Here is a 22525-nt window from a genome sequence, read left to right on the forward strand (position 1 = left end):
AAAACTGATTCATTAAGTTGCCCCTAGGTCAAAGTATTCATAAGTTATAGTAAGCACAATAAAGATGAAAGCAATTAGACTCAAAGTACTCTGGTAGAGGTAGATTAATTTGCCTGACAGTTCCTGGGATATAGTAGTTGCTCAATAAATATATGTTGAAATAACAAGCAAACAGATTTTGTCCATCTGTAAGTGAATGTCAAACTTACTTTCATAGACTTGGAATGACCTTACCTGAGAACAATAGGTAGACATGGGAACATCATCAGGGAATCAACATGAGTAGATTTGTTTTATAAGAGGCAAATTCTGGTTCCTAAAAGGAAAATTAAAATAAGACAAGGGTAAGACTTGGGGAAACAAATCTAGTGAAAATGCTGTTTCAGTAATCCACTGAGAGCTCCAGAAACAAACATGGTCAGAAAGGATGGAGAAAAGATGAATTTTGTACATATAAGGGAAGGAGAATTAATAGAAGTTTGTGAGTAATACTCTGTTGTGGATTAGGAAGATAAAGAAGTCCATTTTTTTACAGAGTATTATGCAAAGGTATCTAAAATTCACAATTGCTTTCCTTTAGTGATATTTATGGGGTCATGCCTCATAATTTTCATGACTCATAGAATTTGTTGCAACAGTTTTGAAATGTACATATAAGGAGAAGAAATGTCATATTGAAGAACTACAAAGTGAGAAAAAGAAGCTATTGGAAAAGAAGGCTTAGAACTTAAGTGTGTAACATTTGAATGCTAAGATATCCTAATATTTCTCTTTTATGACCTACTTGAGCTCAGCCAATATCTGTGTTCTTTCCAAGTCAAGTGAGCAAGTATTGTGTAAGAATCTATTATGTTTATTCAGCCATTAAAAAAAATGTGCATACTTAATAGGTGACAGGTGCCATACCAAAACTACCTATTTAGTACTTAACATTCTAATGGGAGGTAGACTATATATGTCCAATCGCTAATCAATTTATGTGGGCAGAAAAAATGCAAACTCAAATTCTCTGCAAATTCAAATAGTAAAATTAAACAACATGGGTTATTGTTAAAAAAGATAGGCCTCAGGAGGAAAACTAAGTTTGGGTTGAAATTATGTAGTTATTGTGGCCATTCTACACCAGGTCTTTTCCTAGTCACTGCAAGGGATTACAAAGACAAAGAAAACTATCTGCTTTTATGATGCTTACAGCCTCTCTGAAGAATGTTTAAATCTTATTACCAAAAAAACAGAAGAGAGTATCTCAAAACAGGAAATGGTATTTGCGAAAGTATCCTCAGGAAAACAACACATTGGGAGTGGAGAACCGTACTGGAAAGTGGTGGAAGATGATTATGGGTAAATAAAATGGGGCCATTTTATTGTGAGCTCATGGGGAGCATATCAGGTTCTTGGGAAAATTTATCTTTGTAGAGCCCAAGTAAAATGGGATTGCTTAGTCTTTTCTTGAAACAAATCTTTGAAACAAAGTCAAAGAAACATCAGACCAACTTGAAAAGTGTGGTGTAAGCTTTATTTTAGTGTTCCTTGAAGAAACAGAAGCTTTACAGAGTGTTAGATAAGAAATCTAGTACTTTTTAGACACGTCTTCCTTTTTTCTATGCCCCCATCTCTTCATAGACCCCCACCCCATGGCATGCCAGTTTGAACATTGCTAATTCTCTCCATCATAGAGGTGTTATAGGGCCTGATAAAAGCCTTCTTAAATCCTTTCTTGGACTTCTTTCTTCCACCCCCAGAATGAGCAATCCTAGATTTCAGGACAATAAAAATATTCATCCTGGTACATCATTCCCAGAGAAAAATAATTGCTATTCCAACACATCTATTTCCCAATTCATTTAGACTAGGTGGAGAGAAAAAAAGGTAATTAAAACAGGAAATTGCATGCCTTCATAGATGTATTCTTGTGATCTGTTGTTGTATTTGTTTTGTGTGATGTTTTACCAGCAAACATTTTTTCCCCATTTTTTTCCCTCCTGAGTTTTCATAGTTTTTTCTGCCCTTGAGAATTTTATTGTCTGTATTAACTGGGTAGGGCCTACTAAGGTTTGTTCTAGAATGCACTGTACTTGTTCTGGGAGTTAATGTCACCTTAGTTGCTTTTCACAAGTGCACAGTTAACCACATGATGCCTCTTCATAATGCAATGGCAATGAATACTGAATGCGAGGAAGGAAGGCAACATCTTAGGTGATGCAGCCCTGTTACTTTGTTAATGTTTGTTCCACACCCCCACCCCCTGCAGAAGCAACAGCAGCTTAGCACCTTGCCATCTGGGAGACACTGTTTTTGTCCAGCCTTGCTGATGGCACTAGAACCAAGCTTGTCCCACATCAAATCAATTGGGGAAGGTTTGGCTATATCAATTCCAGTCAGAAAAGTCCTGAAAAATAACAGGCTGTACATTTTCAGCTGTTTTTCTGAAGGAACAATACAGGTACAGTTACATTTGTTCACAGTAAATCACACAGCAAAGAATCTTCCTACAGACATTCCTTAAAGAATTATAATTAATAAATGTGGAAGGACTAAGTGAAATAAAGTCACTTTTTGAATACTGCAACAATTATTGCTGCAGGCAAGATCCAATAATAAACACTAATATTAGTGGGTGAAAGTTTAAAAGGAGACAGGATTTTTTATTTTTATTTTATTTTCTTAATGTTCACTTATTTTTGAGAGAGAGAGAGCGTGAGTGGGAGAGGGGCAGAGAGAGAAGGAGACACAGAATCCGAAGCAGACTCAAGGCTCTGAGATGTCAGCACAGAGCCTGACTTGGGCCTCAGACTCAACGAACCTGCAATATCATGACCTGAGCTGAAGCTGGATGCTTAACTAACTGAACCACCCAGGTGCCCCTTAGACAGGATATTTTAAAAGTTTCAAAGTTTTCCCCCAAAATATTTATCAATTACCCTGGTGATTTTAACATAAGTCCACATTTTTTTTTTCCCCAAGAGGTGAAGCTTAATTTCTCTTTCTTGAAGGTGAGCTAGACTGGGAGTCACTCACTGCATAGAGTATGGAGAGGAAAAAAGAATAACTTTACGCTGGAGAAAGCTGGTAGACACCATCTTAAACAAGAGGTTACTATTAGCATCCCCAATAATGAGACATAATTCTATTATGTACCCCAAATTTGTTGTGACAGGAAGGAAACAACATCTCTGTGGTATTTTTCATCAAAATCTACAACCTCATTCTAATCATGAAAAAGTATCAAACAAGCTATCGAGGGGCATTCTACAAAATACCTAAGAACGTTTCAAAAGTATAAAGGATATGAAAAATAACTTCTGACATGAATCTCTGTCACAGATGGAGAAAGACTAAAAGCACATGTCAATTAAATACAATATGGTAAATTGGATTAGATCATCAATATTAGTGTAAATTTTGGCCCATCTGAACAATGTCTGCATTTATTTATAGTTTTGTACCATCGCTAATTTCTTAGTTTTGATGTTATTACCATTATCATGATAATGCAGGACATTAGCATTAGATGAAGTGGATGTTGGATATATATGGAAACTTTCTGTACTATTCTTAAAACATTTCTGAGAGTCTAGAAGTTTTTCAAAATAAAAATAAAAAGCAAAATTTAAATGAAAATATATATCCCCCAATATTTTAAAACTCCAAATTCCTTTTATGTCTAAAATGTCATATTCACATGAGCTGTAAAGATCTCTCTTTTTTCTCTTCATGCACTTTTCATAAAAAACAAAAACAAAACAAAAACAAACAAACAAAAAAACCAAAAACCATATAAAACAAAAATACAGACTTAATAGTTGACTTTATCAGTCATGGAGAGTTCCCTGGAGTTATTCAAACCTTGAGTCTTGAACTGAGTCTTGGTTCCTTTGTCTCCAAATACTGATAAGCAAGGTCTTTCAATGTTGGGAGTGTGGAGTAGAATTGGAGGGCGGGGTGGGGGGGAGATTAGGTTTAACCACTCTTGTTCACTTTCTAACTTTAGGATCTTCTGTGAAGGGATTTAAAAGCCTTATAATGATGGAGTCATAATACCTGGGCTCTAATTCTTGCTCTTTTTCTTGTGAACTCTGCAATCACAGAATACTCAACCTCTGTAGACTCAATCTCTTCAACTACAAAATTGTAATAATTGCCTCCTAGAGCAGCTGCTATCATCACACATTTGAATATCTCAGGTCTTCCACTTTTCATCTCCACCAGCATTCACCCTATCATTTCTTCTCTGATCCACTATTATCCCCTCTAAACTGACTGACCTGTACCCACACTGGCCATTTTCCAATATGTTCTTCATCCTGAGACATAAGCAATCTGTCCAAAACACAAATCCAGTCATCCCAGCCATCTAATTCAAACCTTCAAAGGCCTCCCATGGCTTGCAAGATGAAGACATTTCTTTCTCTTTTGTTTGTTTGATTAAGTTTTTTTCTTTAATTTTAATTAAAGATCCTACAAGATTAATCTTCTTTGCACTTCTCTAGGCCCAGAATGCCATGCTTCTCCATACCATCTGAACTCGACCACAGCATTTTTCTTTCAGCCGCCCCTGCTCACCACGCACCCTCTCCCCTTCTCAGCACTGCTCCCTCTGCCTACAATGCCCTTCTCTTCTCCTGGTTACCTGCAGTTTTGACTTCTCCTCAATACCTCAGCCCTGGTCACCTCCTCATGAAAGACTCCTCCAGCTTCTCTTTTATCTCAGTATAAATATTTTGCTGCTGCTATGTGCATCTCTTCTTCAACATGCAAGTGAGGAGAAATTGTACATGTATTTGTATTATTATTTAATTAATGCCTGTAACTTATTCCAGAGGAAGTATACATCTAAACTTTCTGAGAATAAGATCATTTCTATTTTGGCTTAATCAGTGTTTAATAAAGTGCTTGGCACATGTCAGTGCTTGAAAAATATTTGTTGAATGAATTATTAGTTAAAAATGTTTGCCATGGGGCATCTGGGTGGCTCAGTCAGTTAAGCGTCAGACTTCCGCTCTGGTCATGATCTCGTGGTTCGTGGGTTTGAGCCCTGTGTTGGGTTCTGTGCTGACAGCTCGGAGCCTGGAACCTGCTTCAGATTCTGTGTCTCCCTCTCTCTCTACCCCTCTCCTGCTCATGTTCTGTCTCTCTCAAAAATAAAATAAACAGTAAAAAAAATCTTAATTGTCATCAACTGATCAATATATAACCTTGCTTTATATGTGTTTCTGTTTAAAGAAACTTTAACATATATTTTTTATTCATTAACATTGAACTCATGGCCAACAACACTATAATTCATACCTGAATGAAGCTTATCTAATACACACATTGTCTCTGTGAGGTCCAGCACAGCCTTCTTGCACTCAGGAACATTAGACAACACTTATTCTGTATGCCTTGGTGACATTTTAAACAGCTAAATTACAAAACAAAAACAAAAAACAAACCCAAAACACAAAAACGTGAAAACCATGACACTAAATAAACTGCAAAAGGGAGACCTGTTTACAGTATGGGAGCTGAACTGAGCTGAAACAAGAAAGCATAGTGTTGCTTTGTTCAACCCCAGCTGAGAACGTGCATGTCAGGCAACTGACTTTTCTTACCGCTCTGCTCACGTCCGTGAATGACTGCACTACTAGCATTGATTTGGGCTTTACAAATACATTTTAGCAGGTAGGTGAATTCACAAAAATGGAATCAGAGGAAAATGAGGATAAGCTGCATCTGTTGTTTCCAGTTGATCTAGAGGTGATTTCCCTTATGTTTCATTCTGAAGAACTGAAATTGCCCAATAGGCTGAAAAAGTTTAAAAAGTGTCTTCTTGATCAGAAATAATCCACCTTATTCATCTGCAAAGTAATCTCTTTTCTGAAGTATGTGACTATCTCTATCAAACATACAATCAAATAAAAATACTGTCCTTAGCAAAATGTGTTAATAAAGGCATTATATTACCATATAATTATAGAGTGCAGAATAATTTCTGAAGTACGTCTCTAGCATTTCTTTAAAAAGCTTTATTATCTTCAGATTATTCCAAACAAATAATTGTTAAAAGTTTGACATATTTCCACATATCTTGCCGCTGCTAATGTTGAGATCCGTGTCAGACACATTAGTGCATTAAGAATGGCTACAGCAAAGCCATGTCCTTGGGCAAGTCTGGAGTCAGGAAGGAGCTGATGCAAAAATACTGCCTTCTTCCCAAACTGAAGCCACAAATAGTTTATATGCAATGTCCATTTTATTATATATGTTATATATGATATGTGTAATATATATAGTGTGCAATTTAAATGCTAATTCACTTAGTTTAATGAAAAGTTTTTTTTCTGATTTTATTTTATTATTTGATTTTAATATAATTTATTGTCAAGTTAGCTAACATACAGTGAATACAATGTGCTCTTGGTTTTGGGGATAGATTCGCATGACTAATTGCTTACATACAGCACCCAGTGCTCATCCCAAGTGCCCTCCTCAATGCCCATCACCCATTTTCCCCACTCTCTTCTTCCCCTTACATCCACCCTCAGTTTGTTCTCTGTTTTTAAGAGTCTCTTATGGTTTGCCTCCCTTCCTCTCTGTTTGAAACTATTTTTTCCCCTTCCCTTCCCCCATGGTCTTCTGTTAAGTTTCTCAAATTCCACATATGAGTGAAAACATATGATATCTGTCTTTCAAAGACTGACTTATTTCACTTAGCATAATACCTTCCAGTTCCATCCATGTTGCTGCAAAAGGCATGATTTCATTCTTTCTCATTGCCAAGTAGTATTACATTGTATATATAAACCATATCTTCATTATCTATTCATCAGTTGATGGACATATGGGCTCTTTCCATAATTCGGCTATTGTTGAAACTGCTGCTGTAAACGTTGGGGTACATGTGCCCCTATGAATCAGCACTCCTATATCCTTTGGATAAATCCCTCGTAGTGCTGTTGCTAGGTTTTAGGGTAGTTCTGCTTTTAATTTTTTGAGGAACCTCCACACTGTTTTCCAGAGCAGCAGCACCAGTTTGCATTCCCACCAACAGTGCAAGAGGGTTCCCATTTATCCACATCTTCACCAACATCTGTTGTTTCCTGACTTGTTAATTTTAGCCACTCTGATCAGTGTGAGATGCTTTATCTCTACAACCTTTTATGACTCATAGTAGCATAGTCATTTTTAAGACGAGACAACTACAAAATTTCTTTATCCAATTTAAAATGTGCCTGTTCCACGTATTTTTTTAATGTCCATTTTAGGGGCCCCTGTGTGGCTCAGTCAGTTAATCGTCTGACTCTTGATCTTGGTTGGCTCAGGTCATGATCTCACTGCAGAATGGAGCCCTGTGTCGGGCTCCATGTTGACAGTGCAGGGCCTGCTTGGGATTCTCTCTCTCCCTCTCTCTCTGCCCTTCCCCTTCTCATTCATGCTCTCTCTGAAAATAAATAAAAAAACTTTTAAAAAATTTTCCATTTTAACAGATATTTCTGCACCAATAGTGGAGATAAAGAACAAAGACAATTATATCGGGTTAACACACATTTTTCCCAAAATGATAAAATAGGTAAAATTTTTATTTCAGAAAACAATAACATTGCTCATTAAGATGTATTTGAGTGAGGACATGTGTATGTAACACTTTTAAGAAGAAATAAAGGCATCGTAACAGGTTAAGACCACAAATTTGGTATTACAGGGCAATGACATCAAATCATAAATATGTGGCAAAAATATAATTGAAGTACTAGACGTTTTACATTGTACTTATGTTCATATTTCACCTATAATACCACTGAAGACCTTATACACTTGGCCAGCATCATAAGTTTGCACAGAGAGGAGTGGGAACACTTAAGCATCCAAGCCAAGGTGAAATAATGTGAACTTTTCCACTTTTAGTCTTTATTCTATTTGCACTACCTTTTCCTGACCTATACAATTTCTCTGGATCTTAGTGACTGTGCAAAGGAATTGATTTTACCAGGACTCCTAATACCAGCATTCCTCTATTCACTGGAGTCAGTGTTTTATTTCACCTTTTTGGGTGAGAATGGGAGACTAGAAAAGAAATAGACTGGAGAGAACAGATGGAATTGTTTTGCATTTGTTTTTTCTTCCTGAAACTCCTTAGAATGATCTGTGTCTCCTTACATTTGCCAAATTCTCTATCCCCTTTCTTTCTCTCTCTGTCACACACACACACACACACACACACACACACACACACACACTTCATTGCAGATACCTTGCTATTTAAAATGATGACAAAAATGGGGCGCCTGGGTGGCTCTGTTTGTTTAACATCCGACTTCTGCTCAGGTCATGATCTCGCAGTTCCTGAGCTCAAACCCTGTGTCAGGCTCTGTGCTGACAGCTCAGAGCCTGGAGCCTCCTTCAGATTTTGTTCCTCCCTCTCTCTCTTCCCTCCACCTCTCCCCCTCTCTCTCTCGCTCTCTCAAAAATAAATAAAAATATTTTTTAAAAAATTTTAAATGAGGACAAAAAGGTGAGAAATTTCTTGACACTACGGTCTGTTAGAATTCTTTTGTCTTGTAGACTTAAAGCTATTTGTGGCAAGCTCTAAGTATAGTGTATAGCTGACTATATATGCTAAGTTAATGTTAATGAGGGGAATAACAATCGGAAGACAGCTAGTGGAATCTGTAACTACATATCTCCGCTGGCAGAGCAGATCTAGCAAGGTGACTTTTCACACACTTGAATCGACCTGCCTCATCTGTTGTTAAAGAATAGCTATCTATCTGCTAATGTCTAAATGAGAAGCTGAGTCTGCAAGTCAAAGCACTACATCTATATTGACTTTTTGATGTTTGTGAGTAGCTGTGTTTATTTGCCTACATTGTATTAGTACCACATGCAGATACACCAGAAAGGTTTCAGTTTTGCTCATGTAGATCATAGCTAAAACATAGATATATAGATAGCCCATAAACATGCTTAAAGTGATGAAAATAATGGCGTAAGAGTCACAGATCTGGAAAATCAGGGAAGTCAAAACTCAACGAAGTATATAAGTCAAAGACATGAAAAAAATGACTGCTATAACAGAAAATGTTTTTTAGAAAGCTGTAAAATACAGATGTTGTTAAATGATGAGATAACTAAAGTGAATTTCAGAAACTTGCATGTAGATATTAATGCAAAAAGTAAACATATAATAGTTAGATGTCTTTGTGTCTAGTTAAATGCTTATTGATTAAAGATATTTCAGATCACTGGCTGCAAATCAAATGTGATGAACATAATCAGTAATGGCTACAAGGATTGAGAAGATAGGATCTCATCTGCTTACATGGGCAGAAACTTGGTCATAAATTGAATTAGTTTCTTCTATTGTGGAAACATTTTATTTTTGTTAGAGTTAATTTGATCCTAATACTTGCACTTAAAATCCAACCAAGTTATTTGCATTAAGTAGTTGAGAATCATACAATAACTGTAAAGACAGCTAAAAAACAAAAACATTGCGCAGGCAGGCAGAAGACGACAAGGACAGAGGTTAGGAGAGATTAGGTGTATGGTGTCTATAGAAGTGATACAGAGAAAACTTTAGCTTCTCAACTTGCGAAATTAAGAAATGAAATGGAACTCAAACTCTTGAATAATGTATTGCTTTTCACAAAGATACTAGAGGAATGACTTCTTTTCTCTAAATTACCCTATTTAATCTAAAAATTACCTCATCTTCCTCTAATATCCCTCTCACCATTCCACTCAAGAAGTCACTGGATGTTTAGAATCAAAATAAGAGCTATTGTCTTGATCTTGGATGATATCTTCAGAGTAGCAACTTGAAGTATAAAGTATGCTGGTGTCTCTGTCCTATCATCAACTTATTATTTTTGTGTACATTAAAAAAAAAACCCTTTCCAGTATTAATAATTGACTCACCATAGCATGAGAGTTACTGAAGATCATTGTAATATTCTCTGTAGTAAATAACATTATACTGGGTGCACCTATATATTAACATGCTTACACTATAGGTTTTATAATGATATGCTTTTATATTTGACTTCTCCACTAGTTCATGAGTTTCCTGAGGATCTTATCACTTCTTCCCAATCTAGCTCATCATGTCAAACACAATAATAGTCAATAAATATTTGTTGAAGGAATGAAAGTGATTAATGAAATTCACACTTAAATTTACTATAGATTCATAAACAAACAAACAAACAAAAACACTGTCAGTCTCGGTTGAGTGTCTGACTCTTGATTTTGGATCCCTATCTCAGGCTCCCCACTGAGCGTGGAGTGTGCTTAAGATTCTCTCCCTCTGCCCCTTCCCTGCTCATGTGTGCTCTCTCTCTCTAAAACAAAAACAAAAACACTGCCCATTTGTCTGTGCTTTTCATTCAATTTAAGAACAAGAAATCAAAGATAAGTCTTATAATGCCTTTTGTCAGCTATTTCATTTATATCAGCTTTTTAAAAATTCTTGTTTTTTTTCTTAAGCACAATACTCTACATTTTTATGCAATTTGGAAATTTGTTATTCAACTATGAAGACTTTTGAGTGTATTGTTATTGAGAAGGCTATGAAATATTTACTGCATATATAAATAAGAAAGTTGAATCCTCTTATTCTTACACTGATTACATGCAAAATCGCCAAACTAACAACAACAACAAAAACCTTGAGCATAGAAATTTAGATGTAAGGTTCCATGTAATGATTATAGAATATTTATTAGAAATGAGAAAGTAATATTAGATAATATCACAGTTGCCCATATTTTTATTTTACTGCTACATAATGCCATGATTTGTGATGCTTGTCTCTCATTACTATAGCAGTGAGATTTTATTATAATAATACTTTAAGAAAAGGTTTCAAAACCTTTTTAAAAATGAATGATCTGTTAGATTTTTTCAAAAAGATTCTGATTCTTTGCTTGTAACTCACTAGGCTGATCTTGAGTGCCTTACATATGCAGACCTAAAAATACGCAAAATTGTTAAACTCTAGCAAATAAAACTTCCAATTTTTAATGGGCTCTAAAGCAGTCTTATATTTATGTAGATTAGGAAAAGCTTGAAAAATATAATTTTGAAGTATTCTCATTCAGAAGCTAATACCTATCTGAATTTTTGAAAAAAAAAAACACAGTATTTTACTTAATACAATAATGACCTTTTTCTAGTAATTTGCAATATGTATTATTCCTTTAGGGGAATATCATCATGCATCCTGGTAAGATGAGCTTTCCTATGTAAATGCTACCCTTTTAAGGTCAAAAGCTATACTTGGTTAATGACGGCAAATGAAAAATGGTCAGGTGTTCAATATAAACAACAATGAAAATCCAGAGCTCTGTGATAATCCTCTAATATTTTAAAGCAGTTATAGCTATTTTAATAAACATATATATGTATATCTATTTATAAAAATATATAGATATGTATACACAAATACACTAGTTTCTTCAGCATAGCATACAATTATGCTATTATTTTTTCAATTTTTTTTTAAGAGAAAGAGAGAGACAGAGTGGGGGGGGGGGGGGGACAGAGAGAGAGGGAGACACAGAATCTGAAGCAGGCTCCAGGCTTCGAGCTGTCAACATAGAGCCTGACACGGGGCTTGAACTCACAAGCTGTGAGATCATGAATGACCTGAGCCGAAGTTGGATGCTTAACTGACTTAGCCACCCAGGCACTCCTATGCTATTATTTTAAATATCAATATGAACCTTAATCTATACTAACAAAGTTAGTACCCTTCTAAATATTATTAGTATTATACATTCAATATTTTCCTTCAAGTATTAGGTATGTATTTGTTTTACTATCACAGTCTAAGGATCACATTGGACCACACATCTATACAACATAAATATTCTCTGTAAAATCACCCTTCTAGGTCCACAATTAGAAAGTGATCCTTGAGTCTATGGCCATACCACCCTGAACGCGCCCGATCTCGTCTGAACTCGGAAGCTAAGCAGGGTCGGGGCTGGTTAGTACTTGGATGGGAGAAAGTGATCCTTGAAAGAAAAAGAGATTGATTCTTTTTTTTTTTTCAACAAGGAAAGGGTTTATTTCAGAGGCAGCCAGATGAGGAGACAAGGAGGTAAGAGGGCATGGCTCAAATCCACCTCCCAGAAAGGAGAGAGAATGAGTTTTTAATAATCAGATGGGCTGGGGTTACATACATATTGATGAAAAGGTGGGGTCTATTATGAGCAAAGATGGAGCATGGGTACTAAGCAAACATATACATGATATTCATCCATGTTCATTTTGTGGTAAAGACTTAGCACCAGAATGAAGCAAAACCCTGCACCTAATGTAAGGTGTTATCTTAGGGTAAGGGGAAGCAGCTATAGGTATGCTCCAGGAGCTGGCATAAACTGGATGGAGTCTGGGGTTCATTTTCTTTTTCTTTCTTCTTCTTTTTTTTTTTTTTCATTTTCTTGAGTAAGGAATGCAGGGCCTTCTTTTTTCATGGGCTGGGACCCTATCAGTTGACCTTGAGTTCAGGCTTCTGCAGAGACAGCTAGTGGATTTATTAGTGGGATCTGAAAAGGCTCAATAGCTGATTGGAAACAGTTCTCTAAAAAACATGATTAAAATTTTCTCCTAGTTTTAACCTCATTAACCCATGAGGCATGGTTTCAGTTTTGCGGTTATTGAAACAGTTTTACATTGTACTTTCTAACCTACTAATGCCATCAAATAAATGGGTGCCACTATTTGAGGAGCACATTTATAAAATTGAAAAGATGGATACCAATGTAATGTTGAATGAAATCGGTTACAAAATGCTTTCTAGATCTGCAATGTTCAATAAGGTAACCACTAGCCACATGTGACTATATACATTTAAATTAAAATAAATTAAATTAAAAATGCAATTCCTCTGTCATACTAGCCACATTTCTTCTACTTAGTAGTCAACTGTAGCTTGTGGGTGTTATGTTGGACAACATCAATATAGAATATTTCCATCAGCACCGAAATTTCTTTTGGAGAGTACTGACCTAGAATATGAACTTATTTTAAATTAATGTATAGGGGCACCTGGGTGGCTCAGTCAGTTCGGTGTCCGACTTAAGCTCAGGTCATGATCTCACAGTTTGTGGGTTCGAGCCCCATGTCGGGCTCTGTGCTGTCACTGCAGAACCTGGAGCCTGCTTCGGATTCTGTGTCTCATTCTCTCTCTGCCCCTCCTCCAATTATGCTCTGTCTCTCTCTGTCTTTCCAGAATAAAGAAATGTAAAAAAAATTTTTTTGATTAAAGTATATATATCAGATATCTTCATGTGTATGTATGTGTATCCATAAATTAAAGGGTTCCATCTATTATATAAGATTTTTACTTTTAATTTTTATGAAATTCAGCTATTAACTGGATATGAAATTTTAGAATATTTGAAATTACTACACTCCTTATAGAAATCTGTATTTGGTCACAGTGTTTAGTTTTTAAAATACCTGCCTCATAATGTCTGTTAAAAATGCTGTATCATATGGTCCAGCAATTCACTTCTGGATATATAACCCAAAGAATCGAAAACAGAGATTTTAAATATGTATTGGTAAACCCATGTTTATCATATAATTTTTCACAAGAGCCCAAAGATGGAAGCAACCTAAGTGTCCATCCATGGATCAATGGTTAAACCAAATGTGGTATATGCATATAATGGAATATTATTCAGCCATAAAAAAGAATGAAATCTTGCCATTTGTAATGATATGATGGATGTAGAGAGTATAGTGCTAAGTAAAATAAATCAAGGGATGCCTGGCTGGCTCAGTCAGTAGAGCATGCAGCTCTTGATCTCAGAGTCGTGAGTTCAAGCCCCACGGTGGGGGTAGAGACTACTAAAAAAAATAAGCTAAAAAAATCACATGTTAAATAAATCAGTCAGAGAAAGACAAATACCATATAATTTCACTTGTATGTGGAATTTAAGAAACAAAACAAGTGAACAAAGGAATAAAGAGACAAACCAAAAACCAGACTCTTAACTATAGGGAACAAACTGATGGTTACCAGAGGGGAGGCTGTTGGGGGTTGGGTGAAATAGGTGATGGGGATTAATAGCACACTTACCATGATAAGCACTGAATAATATACAGAATTGTTGAATCACTGTATCGTACACCTGAAGCTAACATAACACTGTTTATTAACTATACTGGAATGACAATAAAAAAATAAATACATCATTGGCCATTAGCAACTGATTCAACCTTCAGTCCCTCCCTCCTTCCTGAAGGTCCAGGAGGAAGGACTGAAAGTGCCAATCGTCTAATTTCTCTCATCATAGGAAACTCCAAAGTTTAGAAGCTCTGTGCTTGAAAACTGGGATGAAGACCAAGTCAATGTTTCTTATTAAAAAGCACAGTTGGGGTGCCTGACTGGCTCAGTGAAGCATGCAACTCTTGGTCTTGGGGTTGTGAGTTCAAGGCCCACATAGGGTATAGAGATTACTTAAAAATAAAATCTTTTCTTTTTTATTTTTTTATTTATTTATTTTTTTAATTTTTTTTTTCAACATTTATTTATTTTGGGGACAGAGAGAGACAGAGCATGAACGGGGGAGGGGCAGAGAGAGAGGGAGACACAGAATCGGAAACAGGCTCCAGGCTCTGAGCCATCAGCTCAGAGCCAGACGCGGGGCTCGAACTCACGGACCGTGAGATCATGACCTGGCTGAAGTTGGACGCTTAACCGACTGCGCCACCCAGGCGCCCCAAATCTTTTCTTTTTTAAATGACAATTACTATGATGACTGAAAAATGATATTGTTTAATTTCATTGTCCTTGAGATCTGCTGAACTCTTGGTCCAGGATCAGTCCATCGGGCTGTCTGGCACCATGTTCCTGTCTCTGCTTTCTGAAGTCCTGTTTAGTGTCTCCAGTAGGCTCATCTCTGGAAAGTCTGAAGATGTGTTCAGAAAAACGTTTCCAAGATGAGCGAGAGAGATTTAGAGTCCAGGCCGAAGATATCAAATACATTGCATGTCACTGTCTGTCCGTCTTGCTCTGGCTCTGGAGAAATAAGACAACCAATAATAATATTGGTGCCATTTTCTGTAGCTTCTATGCCTTGAACTCTCTCATCTCAGAGATCCTGTTCCTGGTCTTGTCTCTGTTCTAAGTCTTCATCATCAGGTTCTCTTTTTCTCTGGACATGGAATCTGGATCTCTGATTTTGAAAACAAATTTGGACTCTTGATTCAGGAATTCCAATTTCCTTAGCAGTTGCTCTCTGGAATCAATGCCAGGATATGGGTTGTTCATAAATGCCTCAATGAGGTTGTGTAATTGTGTGGAAGTATAGCTGGTACTGTTGCAGAGTATATGGCCAGAGTTGGAGTCGCAAAAGATGAGTCTGCAAACAAAATGCAGTTAAGTGAAGGTCCTCATACTCGAGTCAGAATGAAGCCCCAACTCCAGAATGAAGCTTCTTTTTATGAGGACAGTTGCTAAAGTCTACATGCATAAAGCCAGCTAAGCAAGTATGTTAATCAATGTAATGGTTTAACTTTTTAAGATTGAATTTCGAGTTAATTGGTTTCTATAGCAGGTACGGCACCATCTGTCTTCTGTGCTTTGAATGTCCTTTTCAGGATGATCTTGGTGTTGGCTTAATTCTAACTCCTTATCGGGTTCTGATTTTTTTCTGGCCCGGATACCTAGCTCTTCAATTCCGAAACCAAATCTGGATTTTAGACTCTTCAGTGTTGACTTCTCAAGCAAGTTTTTGTTTGATAGCATAACCTGGGTAAAGATTTTGGTCAAATGCTTTGATGAGGATTTTCAATTGATCTTCTGTGAATTTGGTGTGGCTGTGTCTATGATTCATTGCTATGGTCTTGTTTGGAGAGTTATCTTGAGCCATGTTGGAAGAGAGTTCTGGTTCTTTTAAATAATTTTCTCTTTGGTCATGGACTTATTGTCATACACATTAGATGGGGGCAAAGTATATTTCTCTAAAGAGAAAGTAGAAGAAAAAAGAAAGACAAAGAGACAGAAAGAGAGGAAGGAAGGAAAGAAGGAAGGAAGGAAGGAAGGAAGGAAGGAAGGAAGGAAGGAAGGAAGAAGGGAGGGAGGGAGGAAGGGTATGGGAGGCTTAAGTCATGAACATTTGGGGGTTTTAGTGATACAGAGCTTTTGATTTGTGTCCAATGACAAAACAAAATTCTCCATTAGATCTCCTTCTGAAATCAGGAAGTTAAATGGTGGCCAAAAGTCATGTAAGTGGAGAATAAGCTTTGAGCAAGGGGAGAAAATAAACAAACAAATAATTTTCTCTGTTTACAATCAAGGAAATTTTTTATCCATTGTTCATAATCTTTCTCTTCTATTATTATTACTTTAACAAGATAATGCAGCCTGAAAAAGAAACTAAATGAAACCATATTATATTTTATTATTATTATTTTTATTTTGGGAAAAATTATGTTTTCTAGTTCCAAAAATTTTGAGTAAAAAGCACTGAAGTAAAGTGAAAAATAGAACTTGTTCAGAGCAAATTAAAGAACAGCAGTTACCTATAAAGCTGTCAAATGGCACTGTTAATTATAGTAATTTTTCTATAATTTAATGTAATCTTGACCCCTGTCACATGTTAATACAGCGCGAAGAATAGTGGGTTAAAAAACATGCTTATTAATGAATTGGAGATATAACGTGACATTGTTTTTTCTTTTGAAATATCTCAATATTAGAATTAGCAGAGCCTAGACAATTTCAATATATAATTATGTCTGTATCTTGCTAGTTAGTGCTGTGATTAAGAGACATTTAATTTTTATTATGTCATAGACGGCAGGTTGATTTTTGAGTCAGGTATAACAAGGATAACTCTGGACATGAACTCTGTAACATGAATTGTAATTTGTCAGCTAGGAGGCTTCTGCTGGAGACTTCTAGCAGAAAGACAAACTAGAGTTAACGTGGAGGCAAGTCCTTAGATGATTGTCTCTACTATTTCAGTGACTGTTCTGGTGAAAATAATTGCAACAGAAATAAGGTAAATGCAATTTTTTTTTAGTCTTGTTATGTTGACCGATCAGTGTCATGACATATTCACTCAATCAATGTGTTTCCCATTTTGCACCTCCTCACCAAATACACACACATATACCTTAATAAAAATTACTAACAATGTGTACTTCTAGTTTCTTCATTTCCAATTCCATTCATGAAAGCCACAAGATAAGATTTTGGATAGGAAGAGAGTAATTTCATTATTTATATAAATAAAGATAGCTTCCTCCGTTGGGAAGAACTTTGGGGGGTAGTTCCCCCTTTCTGTTGGTTGTGATTTTTCTCAGCTATAATACTACCCTTCATCACCTCTTCCAATCACCAATATATAATAAAAGTGAAATATTAAATTAGCGTGAAAATGATGAATGTTCCAGAATTATTCTTTGGAAAAGGGTAGTCACTTTAGATCTACTAAATCAACCTGCAAGACCATGATAAAAGGTTATCAAGAGCATAGGGTGATAACTTCTGATTTTTTGTTGGTCTGACAATACTGGGCAAGTTAATGAATAGTATTAGAAGCACAGAGCTCAGGGTGACTTTGAGAGAGTGCTAGACTGTATAAACAATGCACGTAAGCCACTCCAAACAAATGGAAATGTGTGCTGTATAAGAACATTATTTGTTTAATGGATTGGGTGTAACAAGAACATTCTTCTTTATGTCTTCATGTCATAGGAGCCTCACTGCTGCCTATGTTGTGTGTGGGTGGCGTAGGGGTAGGGGTAGGCAGCAGTCCCAAAGTATTTACTCACTTTTGTGAGTCTGTGATTTCTCTAGCATTTCCAAAGAAATGGTTTTTTCACCTGAAGGTGACTGGTACCATGTCCTAGTCCAATGAAAAGAGCCATCAGCCTCCCAGCTCATTTTGCCAAAGCTCACAAGGAGATTCAGTGGCGTGCTTGTCCATCAGTCACTGCCAGACCAAACACTCTAAGGTGTAATGAGGATGCAGGATGTTTACATGAAACCTTGACAAATTTCAAGAGTCTCCCAGTATCACAATATAGGAGAACTAAAAATTCACACACAAATGTAAACTTTTCCTCGAGATGCACAAAGGAGAACACAGACTTTTGAGGACAGGTGTCCTGTGTGTATACTTGCTTAGAACATGCCTTGCCTTTTTCTCTTCCAGTTCCTCCAAATCCATTGCAGTCTCTCTCAAGAGAGTCAGTGGGAGGACCACCCAGCCTGCCTTAAGAAACATCTTAATCTCCTCATAGGAAATTTGTTTCCCCCTGATTCTTTTGTGAGTTTTGAAAATTCCAGTAGTCCGTCAGGATATAGTGAGCATCTTTTCATGTTCTCCTTAGGTACTGTAGCCTAGTGCAGAGAAAGAACATGGGTGCACCCAATCCCTGTTGAGACCCATGCCAGTAATGTGAGTTACTTGTAAAAATACACCTGTTCTTTCTGTCAGTAGCACACATTTCCCTTGGAGCAAAACATTAGAATCCTCTAAGAAGTGAATAATTATCTCCTCTTACTTTTCATGAGCTGTAAAACTCCTCCCCATCATGCGAGAGAGAGAGAGAGAGAGAGAGAGAGAGAGAGAGAGAGAGAGAGATTTGGCTCTGTTTTGCCCTTCCTTGGACATGCTGCATTATTAGTAGCCAGTGTTTGTCACCATACCCAGGAACAAAGTAACTGGCTCTGACTCGATTATTCTGATTTTTAAAATCTACTTTTAAAAGCAGAATGCTAGACTTAAAAAAAAAATCATTTCTACCATTGGCAGATAAGTAGTGTTAAGAGTCCAGGCTCTGAGTGAAACTAGCTGAATTTGAAGCCATTTACTCTATTGCTTTGAACAATCTACCTAGTCTCTACAGGCTCAGTTTTTTCTACTGTTAAAAATATTACCTAACCCATATATAAAGTTTGAAAGATTTAATGAATATATATCTATGTATACATATAAATATATATGTACAGAAATGAATGTGTGTGTATATATGTATACATATGTAGACACACGCATATAGAAAGAAAGAAGAAAGAGAGGAGAGAGAGAATAGTGCCTGCATATAGTAATGCTATTATCAAAGGCCTGGATGATGGAGTGGCTGTACAATATAGTCCAAAATTTGCATGACCCTGCAAAATATAACCTTCTTCATTAAATCATTATGAGGTTTAATTACATTTGGTTCTTCAAATCTTGGAAGCAATGTGAACAAGTAAATCAAAAAAAAATTTCTGGTTCATCTGTTCCCATCAAACTTTGCCCACTATTCTGATGAACATAAACTCTTCTGCCAGAATACTGCTGACCAGTGAATCACTTAAACAATAATATACTGTCAGTTCAGAACAGCTAGGATTTTTTTTTCACTACAATAATTTATAAGAATCTTATTCTTTTCTTTTAAAGAAACACCTGTTTTATTTTATTTTTTTTAATGTTTATTTATTATTGAGGGACAGAGCATGAGCAGGGGAGGGGCAGAGAGAGAGGGAGACACAGATCGAAGCAGGCTCCAGACTCTGAGCTGTCAGCACAGAGCCTGATGTGGGGCTCGAACTCATGAACTGTGAGATCATGACCTGAGCTAAAGTCAGATGCTCAACTGACTGAATCAACCAGGCACCCCAAGAATTTTATTCTTAAAAAGAGTACTGTGATGGTTGAATTATTATCATTCCTGTTTTTTATAATTCTTCATGTTTTGATTAAAAATGAAGATTTTAAAGATCAGCCAAGAATAATGGACGCTATTTAAATGTAAAATTATTTTTTAAAACAGTCATGTATGCATATACATGTGTGTGTGCACATTTGTAGTGAAGTTGGTCACCATTCTAATGATTCAGTGATTCATCACTAATTGAGACTACGATAGCATAACAATAACAAAAAAAGCTTAAACTAGAACAAGTTTGGAAATATGTACAAATTACATCCAATTTGGGATGTTTTCTCAATAAATCATGCAAGTAGGTTTTTTCATGTTAAATCCATCAATATCACATTTATAGATCCATTTTACCTGCTTTTTTTTTTATAGTAGCAAAGTGTGTGTGGCTTGCTCCAAAAAGCTAGAGAAGTAGGTATCATCTCACTTGAAATTTCATGCAGTCTTCCACAAAATGTGAAAGTGTGTTAGGAGCATGAGTATACTGCTAGCTTAAACATGTCTTATCATATTGGACCAAACAATAATACTTTTTGAGCAAAATTAGTAAAGGTAAAGAGAAATGTGACACCAAAGGACAAACTTGACAATTTGTAAGTTTTTGTGAATGAGTGAGAAGATGACACAGTTAACACTCAGTATACTCTAATAAGGTAGATATTAAGTGAGCACTGTCAAAGTAGAAGACTCACTTTGATATACTCAGAGACCAATCCTCCTATCATAAGTATCCTCTCCATCATAGATCCAGTGTTAAGATGTTTAAGTCCTATATTTCTTCGTATTATAATTACAAAGCATTTTTGTCCCCACTTAATTGAACTTAAAAATAATTTCTAAAACTTTTTACCTCTATTACCGGGTATTTGGGGGCAGATTTATAATTCAAAACTTAAGCAATTTTTTCTATTTTTTTCAGTTTGGGAAATATCTTGCATGCTAATAGTTAGCAAGCACTTAAAATTAAAAAATGTCAAGAGGTTTTGTGCTTTTCATTATAACTTAATTAATACTGTGTCCTTTTACTTCTTGTACTTCTTAATAGCATATGTATCAATGCCATGATTCCAACTTCCATACATCTGAAGTAATGTACTATATCCATCATTTCTGTATGAGTAGAACCTCTGTTTTTATGTTCTTTCTACTTTATTCAGTAGAAGTATTTGATTATATATCATCCTTTCCCAATTTTATTGTATGTAATTTGCATGGGTTAGACCTCAGGCATACATGTTGCTAAAGCATATGTCAACAAGTCAACTAGCTTCTACTAAACACCTACTATACCTTAAAAATAATATAGGATATAAAAAATAATACTTTGCCAAATATCTATTAAGTTACTTCATTGTTCCAAGCATTTAAAATTTGGGTAGGGGCACCTAGGTGGCTCAGTCGGTTAAGCATCTGACTCTTGGTTTTGGCTCAGGTCATGATCTCATGGTTTGTGAATTTAAGCCCCATGTAGGACTCTGCTTTGACAGAGAGGAACCTGCTTGGGATTCCCTCTCTTCCTTTCTCACTCTCTGCCCCTCCCATGCTTGCTCTTTCTCTCAAAATAAATACACACACATACACACAAACATACAAATTTGGGTAACAGGAGTGAAATATGAAACTTTCTTTCAAAGAGGTCAAAGTTTAACAGATAAATATTATTTCTCTCAGTCTATGCATACATATGTATGTGTATGATAAATATCTATGTGTGTATATATACAATATAGGAACGCAGCAATAACAGCTAAGTTGTACAATTACTATGCATCAATGTAAATGAATTGATCTTCATTATTCCATGTCATCCTTATAATATTCCTATGAGGGGGATATATTTTAATCTACATTTTGATGATGAGAAAACTAACAGGTGCAGAGGCTTAGAAACTCCCTAAAGTTCACTTAGATATAAGTGATAACTCAAAAGTAAGCAGAGGATCAACAAGATCTGTCTAACCCCAAGACACTGTATCCATAATCACTTCACTGAATCTGTCAAGTTTGATTTTCTCTTTTTGTGTACAAGTTTGGTGTGAAAAAGGCAGGGACATGTGTTGGTGGAGGAGAGGAAGAATAATGATGAGGGAAGTGAGAGAACAATAGAAATGTCCTCAGATGGAGATAATATGAGATCTTTGGAAGTTGAAGTCTGAATAAGATTTACTAGGATAAAAAGGAGAGTAGGAAAAGAACAATGTATTTTGATAAATGATGAATGAAACCAGAGCAGAAATAATTAGAGTGGATGGGTGAGAAGCAGTGGGGGATAAAGTTGGAAATTTATAGTGAGGCCAGATTTTAAAGAGCTTTGAATTCATACTTTAGTGTTTCTACTTGATCCTGTAAGCCTCAGGGACTTTTTGGAAGTTTGCAAATGAAGGAATGACTGAATTGCCTACATTTTAGAAAGAGAGTTCTGGCTGCAATATAGAGGATAGATTAGACTGAGTAAGAGGGGAAAGAATGGGGCAGTTACAGTAGTCAAGAGAACTGTAATAGAGACTTAAATTAGAGCACTGTCAATAGGAATGCATAAAGGGGAGTGTGAGCAATATTTCAGTAACAAAATTGTTAGGACCTTGTGATGAATTAAACATAGGAGATGAGTAAAGCAGACTCTGATATTTCTGTTTCAGGCTGAATGATGTTGCAATTAACAGATATAGAAAATAAAGAATGGGATGATTTGCAGTGGGAAAATGATGAAATAATCTGCATGCATATATGTAGAAAAAATTAGAGAATAAATGGACAATATATAATCCCTTACTACATTGGGCGGTCCATGCTGTAAATGTAAAGGTTTTAGAGATGAGGTGAATGAATCTCTGACAGTAGGTTTAGGAACTCTTTCAAGGCT

At 36.1% G+C, this 22525-nt stretch overlaps 1 pseudogene; it reads right to left on the reverse strand.

The window, feature by feature from the left end:
* Positions 1 to 15089: 15089 nt before the first annotated feature.
* LOC122473589 lies at positions 15090 to 15869 on the reverse strand (annotated as a pseudogene).
* Between the last annotated feature and the right edge of the window lie 6656 nt (positions 15870 to 22525).

The sequence above is a fragment of the Prionailurus bengalensis genome, chromosome B4 (genome assembly GCF_016509475.1).
Source record: "Prionailurus bengalensis isolate Pbe53 chromosome B4, Fcat_Pben_1.1_paternal_pri, whole genome shotgun sequence".
In the NCBI taxonomy this organism is placed as follows: domain Eukaryota; kingdom Metazoa; phylum Chordata; class Mammalia; order Carnivora; family Felidae; genus Prionailurus; species Prionailurus bengalensis.